Source organism: Octodon degus, unplaced genomic scaffold (assembly GCF_000260255.1).
Source record: "Octodon degus isolate 3935 unplaced genomic scaffold, OctDeg1.0 scaffold00001, whole genome shotgun sequence".
NCBI lineage: Eukaryota > Metazoa > Chordata > Mammalia > Rodentia > Octodontidae > Octodon > Octodon degus.
In genome coordinates this window covers 7,501,273-7,508,484 of record NW_004524577.1, presented here as the reverse complement: position 1 = coordinate 7,508,484, position 7,212 = coordinate 7,501,273, and positions in this window count along the sequence as shown.

Here is a 7,212-nt window from a genome sequence, read left to right as displayed (position 1 = left end):
ACAGGCATGTGCCGCCATGTGTTGTATGTTACGGGTCGGTGCCAAAAGAAACGACGAGAAGGCCTGATGACTGTAGCTTCCGAGGTCTCACTGAGATTAGTCTCTCTCCAAGTGAGCCCAGAGCCTCAGAAGCATCTCACATTTATTGAGGGCTAAAGGCAGGCTAAGAAATGTTCATAATTACCTAAGTAAATACAAACTATTATCTCTGTTGACTTCCACTATTTGCCTAACACTAGGTCCACACAAATGCTAGCCGATAACATCCCAAGTGAGGGATCAAAGGACAGGCTGCCTGCAGGAGAAGCTGTTATCTGCTGCCTTGACTTCCAGCTTGCTGGGAATTCACAAACAACAGACAGCAGCTCTCTCCGGGCTCTGTCTATTACTCCCTGCTCCCTTGGGACGTTAGGCTTTTGTTTCATGTCTGTATTTCTATAACCATGTCAGGTCTTGGTGGCCAGCTCAGTGCGCCTGGGGGCAGGGCTGGCATGGCATGTGGTGCCAGGGTTCAAACCCTGGTTCCTGTGCTTGCCTAAGCAGGCACTTAGTCCACTGAGCTATCTTGCCAGCCCCAAAAATAAATAAATAAAAGAGAAAGCCTCCAACTACTGGCTGCCACATACAGTACAACAGGGACCACCTACATGCTTGTCCCCTCCTGGCCTGAGTGAGGATTTCTTTGGATGTAGACCCACCAGTGGAATGGAGTAATAGCTTCTTACATTGTCTCTCCAAGTCAACTCTGGCCAGAGTGGTCTTTCTTTTTCTTTTTCTTTTTTGGTCTTTTTGAGACAGGGTCTCACAGCGCAGTTCTGGCTGGCCTTGAACTTACTTTGTAGCCCAGGCTGATCTCGAACTTGCAGTGATCCTCCTGCCTCAGATTATAGGCATGCACCACCACGCCTCTCTTAGAGTGGTCTTTCTAAAACATAAACCTATTCATGGCAAGCATAAGGACCAGGTTTGATCCCCTGTGCTGTATGCAGTGTCACCCCAGAAACCAGGTGTGGTGGAGCATGCCTGTAATCCCACCGCTGGGAAGGCTGAAACAGTAGGATCACTATGAGTCCGAGCTGCGTGGTGAGACTCTGTACCAATGACAATAACAAAAAATAAACGGGACTCACTCCTCCTGTCTGCTTTCTTCCCATTTGGAACAGTCTTTTTGCACGGGGGGAGTGGGTTTCCAGCACTGCGTAGGTAAAGCTGCTACCCAACACCCTCAGGATGGGGCCTCCATGGCAGACAGGTGAAGAAGTGTATCAAGCCATCTCCTGGCCATAATAGGGCTTTTTATGTATGCCTCAGGGACAAAGACCTTTAAATACTGAAGGAAATTGGACCTTTCTCCATTCATGGTTTCTATCTCTGATGCATACACAAAAGGCCCCATTATGGCCACAAGGTGGCGCACTATGCATGGAATGGAAGGAAGGGGACAAACTACACCAACTCATGATGTTCTTGTCTTTTTGTCTGCCTATAAATTACACATTGTGAAAAGGTCTGAAAACTACAATTGGTGGGGCCAAGGAGGTAGCTCGGCAGTCTAAGGACCTGCCTGGCAAGCGCAAAGGCCCGGGTTTGATCCGCATGTTGTGCCTACCCTTCAGTGAGCCAGCCAGAGCTGGGGAGGCTGAGACAGGAGGATCTAGTCCGAGCTGCACGGTGAGACCCTGTACCATATATATAAATTTACAATTGATAATGGAGAAAATTTAAAAAATCTCTGTAATCCCAGACTAGGATATAACTATTATGTCTATTTTTGCTATCCATTTCATTTACTTGTTTTTTTATATTTAATGACTAAAACAAAGTTTCTTACAAAGACAAAATTACAGACTTCCTGAGGAATTTGGAGCTGCACTGGACTTAGAATCACTGTGGGGTGACAGGGGCTACAGTCACCTTCTGTGTTGCGGGGCAGCCTTGGCAGTGGTGAGTTCTGCCCAGCCACCTCCTGTCCTTGCCTGCAAGAGACTTGGTACCTCTGCCCCAAGCCCCACGCCAGGGTTCAAGCCATCAAGAGGAACCCAAGGACCACCATGGCCAACCTCCAAAATCTTAAAGTTCTCAGAATTCCACATCTTCGAGCCGGGGCCATGGCTCAGTAGAATAAGCGCTTGCCCGGCAAATCCAAGAGCCTGAGTTCAATCCCCAGTTCTGAAAAAAAAGAATTCCACATCTCCACCCTCCACCTACCAAGTACTGGGAATTAAACTCGCTTTATACTGCGTGACATCCTCAGCCTTTTAATTTTTTAAATTTTTTTTTTTTTTCAATTTTGACACAGGATCCCACTAAGCTGCTAAATTGCCAAGGCTGGGCTCCAACATGGATTCTCCTTCCTCAGCAACCCAGTGTGCTAAAAATGAAAGCCTCGGCCACAAGGTCTGGGAAGAATTGTACCTTTGAAGACCGGTAGCTCATAAAGGGGCTCAAGAACTGAACCCCAGGGGCTGGAGAGATGGCTCAGTGGTCTAAAGCACCTACTTGGAACAAGGTTGGCACAGGGACTGCGGTTCGATCCCCCAGCACCACATGCCAGCCAGCTGCACCCCCTGGTGGGCTGAGCTGCCCCCCCCACACACAATAAATAAATGTTTAAAAAAAATTAAAAAAAAAGAACTGAACCCCACTGCAGGAGTGGTCATGCAGAAAGACAGCTGTGGGGCTAGGGAGATGGCTCAGTGGAATAAGCGCTTCCCTGGCAAGCGCAAGGGCCTGAGTTCAATCCCGGCTTCCGCAAAAAAAAGAAAGAAAGACAGCTGGGTGGTAGGAAACCTGGATTTTTTTTTTTTTTTAAGACAGTCTTGCTATGTCGTGCAGGATGGCCTTAAAGTCACCTATTTAGCCCAGGCTATCCTTGAACTCCGAGCGATTCTCCTGCCTCAGCCTTCTGAGTGCTGGAATACCAGATGTGAGCCAGGAAACCTTGACTGTTGTCCTGTCCGGGAAGCCTTCTCCAAAAATTACAGCTGGGTATTAAAGATGCTTCTGTGTTGAGTTCACCCCCTTAGGCCAGAGGGTCCCGCTGGTATTAGACTTACGAGTCTTTTTTGGAGCTAAATATCATAATTTCAGGAAGATAGACATTGGGCTGAGTGCCAACTGGTGGTCAACTTGTTACACCCAGCCGAACTGAAGCAGCGTGGTGCTAGTATGGGAGGCCCCGCTGAGGGTTGCTGCCAGCAGCGTAAGAGGCAGAACCGGAGAAGAGCCGGCGGGGGTTACTAGGGAGGCTGTTGGGGCTGTTGCAAGCTGCTGGTCCTCTTGGGCTGTTCTGTGGTGGGAACTTATCATGCTGGCTTTCCTGCTGACTTTGGTCTTGTCAGAAGAGGAGGAACTCAGGACCTCGGTGTAGCTGAGAATGGCTGCAGCTCTCTTTGGGGGAGCTCTGGTCCTCACTTGGAGTGCTGCTTCCTGACTCCAGGGCAGATCCTCCAGCCCGCTGGCACAGGTCCTTCACCCTGCTGGCACAGACTTTCTAGCTTTCGCCACTGACCTTGGGCCTTCCCAGCGCAGGCCCATGAAGTCAGAGACTCTAGGCTTCCAGTTGGACTTGTGGCAGGCGTTGTCCTGGGCACTAGGTCTTATGCTGGCCTCATGGAGGACATTACTGTGGGATCCAGACCCTCAGCTGAATTCTTTGATCTTTAGTGTGTGGACAGATTTCCTGCACTCTTTGTATATGATTCCTTGGGTGATGCATTATAAAATACTCTTCTATAATATGGGATCCCTTTGCAAAACTCAAAAGCATGACAAACGTTGTTACGTTTTTTGTACGTGTGATTGTGAGTAGTCAAACTGTGTATCAAGAAAAATGGTGAATTTATGGTACTATCAGCTGATAGATGGCTAGTATGGATACTGCAAATATTTATTTACTGCAAATATTTCTTTTGCAGGGGGTACTAGGACTCAAACTCAGGACCCTGCACTTGCCACGCAGGCCCCAGCCCAAATGAAGATATTGCTAATGCTTATTTAGATGCAGTATTTTATTTTATTATTTATTTATTCATTTATTTATTTTAATTGAGAAATAAATATGAATGAGACAGTTTCAAAGCTGATTAATAGGACAGTTTCAATAATCAATACATTGCATCTTCTTGGTGGTTATCCATAGTACAAGAAGCAGACAGGACATCCTGTCCAAACACTGTTAGTACACCTCTTTCTTCTCATTGAATTAAGCAAAAGTAGCTGTATATTTATCCTATTTTGTATATATAAATACAAAATGATTTTTCCTTTGTATCCCCCTTTTTTTTTGTCCTGTCAGAGGTGAATATTCTATTGGCATCTAAATACTGTAGGTGTTTGAATTCAGCTAAACAATCTAACACTGTCTAGCAGTCTATAATATTAGTGGGTTATCCTCAGAAGTTATCGATTTGAGCCTTTTACAGCTCATCATATTAATATGGGTTTACTTTATATACCTCATTTTTATACTTTTCTGCTGGATGGTTAAGACCAAGATAAAGCAAGACCTATACAACAAGAAATGTAACTTTTGATTCTGATAAGGTCAGTCAAGTACCCTCCGGATTTATCCTGTAGCCCTGTGCCGCACTTTGTAGATCCTTTGTCAGTGTCAGCCATGAGGATGAGTCACGGCCATTACTTAACCAAAGATGCAGTATTTTAGATTATGCAGATATATACATAATATGTATAGTTTGCCCTGAGCAGTGGTGGCACAGGCCCATGAGTCCCAGCTACTCTAGAGGCTGAAGTAGGATTTTTAGTTGGAGAACAGCCTGGGCAATCTAGTGAGACCCTGCCTCAAAAAAACAGACAAAACAGTGGGGCTTGGTGGCATACGCTTGTAATATCAGCACTTGGGAGGCTGAGGCAGGAGGGTCGCCAGGAGTTGGAGGCCAGCCTGAACTATATAAGAAGACCCTGTCTCGGTAACCTTTCTCCATTGCCTACACCAATTGCCCTGTTCCACGTTCTCTTCAAGGTCTGAGAACTTTGTGCCACGATCTGATTGATACATTTTTCTGAAAATGAAGTCTACAGCAGGAAGTAATTACTTGGGAGGCTGAGGCAGGAAGATTTTGAGAGTTTGAGACCAGCCTTGGCTACAAAGTGAGCTCAAGGCCACCCTGAACTGCATAGTGAGACCCTGTCTCAAAAGGAGGACAGGGGCCAGGGAGATGGCTCAGTAGAATAAGTGCTTCTCTGGCAAGTGCAAGAATCTGAGTTCAGACTAGCCAAATAGCTCAGTGGATTAAAGCATCTGCTTAGGTAGATGCAGGGGCCTGGAGTTAGATCCCTGGGCTGGCCCTGCCCCCTGGGCACGCTGAGATGGGGATTAGAAGATACCAAAACCCAGGTAATCGTATAGAATAGTAAATATGCTTGATTACATTTAGGTTCCTTTCAATGGGATCCACCAGATTTTGTCTATAGAGACATAGTAAGGCCTTCACTGTCTACCTCATACAGCCCAGGTGAACTGAGTCTTCTTGTGATTTCCTGCCTCATTACAAGGGAAGCTATCTTCACGCTCCTTGTGCAGGGCTGACTGCCCTCAGAGACGCTTGCTCTATCAGCCCAATCCTATGTCAGGAAATCCACTACAGGGGAAGTTGCCTTACATTCTTTGAGCAGGGCTACCTGCAGGAGGCCTTAAAACTGAAAAGTTACATCTTGCTCAGTGTACCCAAGATATCTGACACAAGCTCAGAAGTTATTTTTTTATTTGTTTTATTTTATTTTTTTTATAAGCAGAGCATATTTATTGAGAGAAAGAAAGCTCCTGTCCAAGAGAAGGACAGGAGGGGGGCCTGAGTGGGTGGTCCCCCAAGCTGCAGAAGTTAGAAGGGTTTGCAAGAATAAATTGTCTGAGTTGAGGTGTCTCATAGTAAAAAGGACAGTAAAATGGAATTATAGATGGAAAATAACGATGATAGTAGCAGCCTACAAAAAAGAAGGCCAGTCAGGAAAAGGGGGAAAAGTTATGCTCTCCTGGATCCAGACAGAGAGAAGGGACATTTCAAGCAAAAAAATGTCCAAAGATACTAAAAAAGGAAAAAAGAAAGTGCTTAAAATGGAATTAGAAGCAGTTTCAGATTGAGATGACCATGGGTCTTCCCCTCTCAGCCTGAGGGAACCCATGTTAACTACCAATATAAAAAAGGCCTGTTAAATGTTTGATAAAGCTCATGCAGATTTGTCAGCAGTGACCCAGCCAGTGGCCCCACTTGCAAACTGGAGAGTACTTGGTATTTTCCCCATTTCTGGTAATTCATGTGGCACAAGTAATAATAAAATTGATGAGACATAAAAAGCCAGCTTGTTTGAGACAATACACAATGGCCATGAAAGATAAAAAAAGATATTAAATGCCACATTTAAGAGATATTTGCTAATAGACCTACAAAATGTTTGACTAGTGTTTTTATAATTATAAACTTTAAAAGGTTATTACATTCCAGATCTGTTAAGTGATTATTGTATCCTGTTGATGTTATTATTTGTTTAATTGTTTCTCTGACTTTGCCTCCTTCAGATTTAAAGCTATTCCACCTACCAAAAAATGTCTGATGCCTATTGAGGGCTTTAGATAAAGCCTCTGGAGAGTATCTCTGACTGTGGGTCAACAACTGCGATCCCTTTCAGCCTGAAGAAGCCGGAGCAGTCATCGCCCACAATCCCTTCACAGCAGTTCAGGTTATTTCTTCAGAGGGGGAAATGTTGCAGGTAGTCGAGTTAGCTAAAAATATTATAGGCAGTCAGTCAGGGCTGGGCCCTCAAGAAGACAAGATTAAGGACAAGGTGACTTTACAGCTTGAGAGAGACAGATGCTCCCCACTGTGGGCCAGACCTCAAGACAAGAGAAAACTACCTGGCTGATATTATAGCTCAAGAAGTGGCACAAAAACCAGTGGGGACATGGGACATATTGCCTGTTACAGAGTTTTAGAAAAACCTACCTTCTCAGGCTCTGTTGTTAACTAATATTCCTTGCTGAGTAGTGGTGACCCCATGTCAAAATAATTTGATATAACATCACCATAAAGGGCCATGAGTGCATAAGACTTGAGAGATTTAAACATATGTTATGATATTTAATTTATTAAAAACCTCTTCTTTGGGGGCCTGGCCTTAGCTCAGTTGTTTAAGTGGCTGCTTCCACAAAGCTGTCAGCCTCAGGTTGTTGTAGTTCGATCCCCACAACACTCC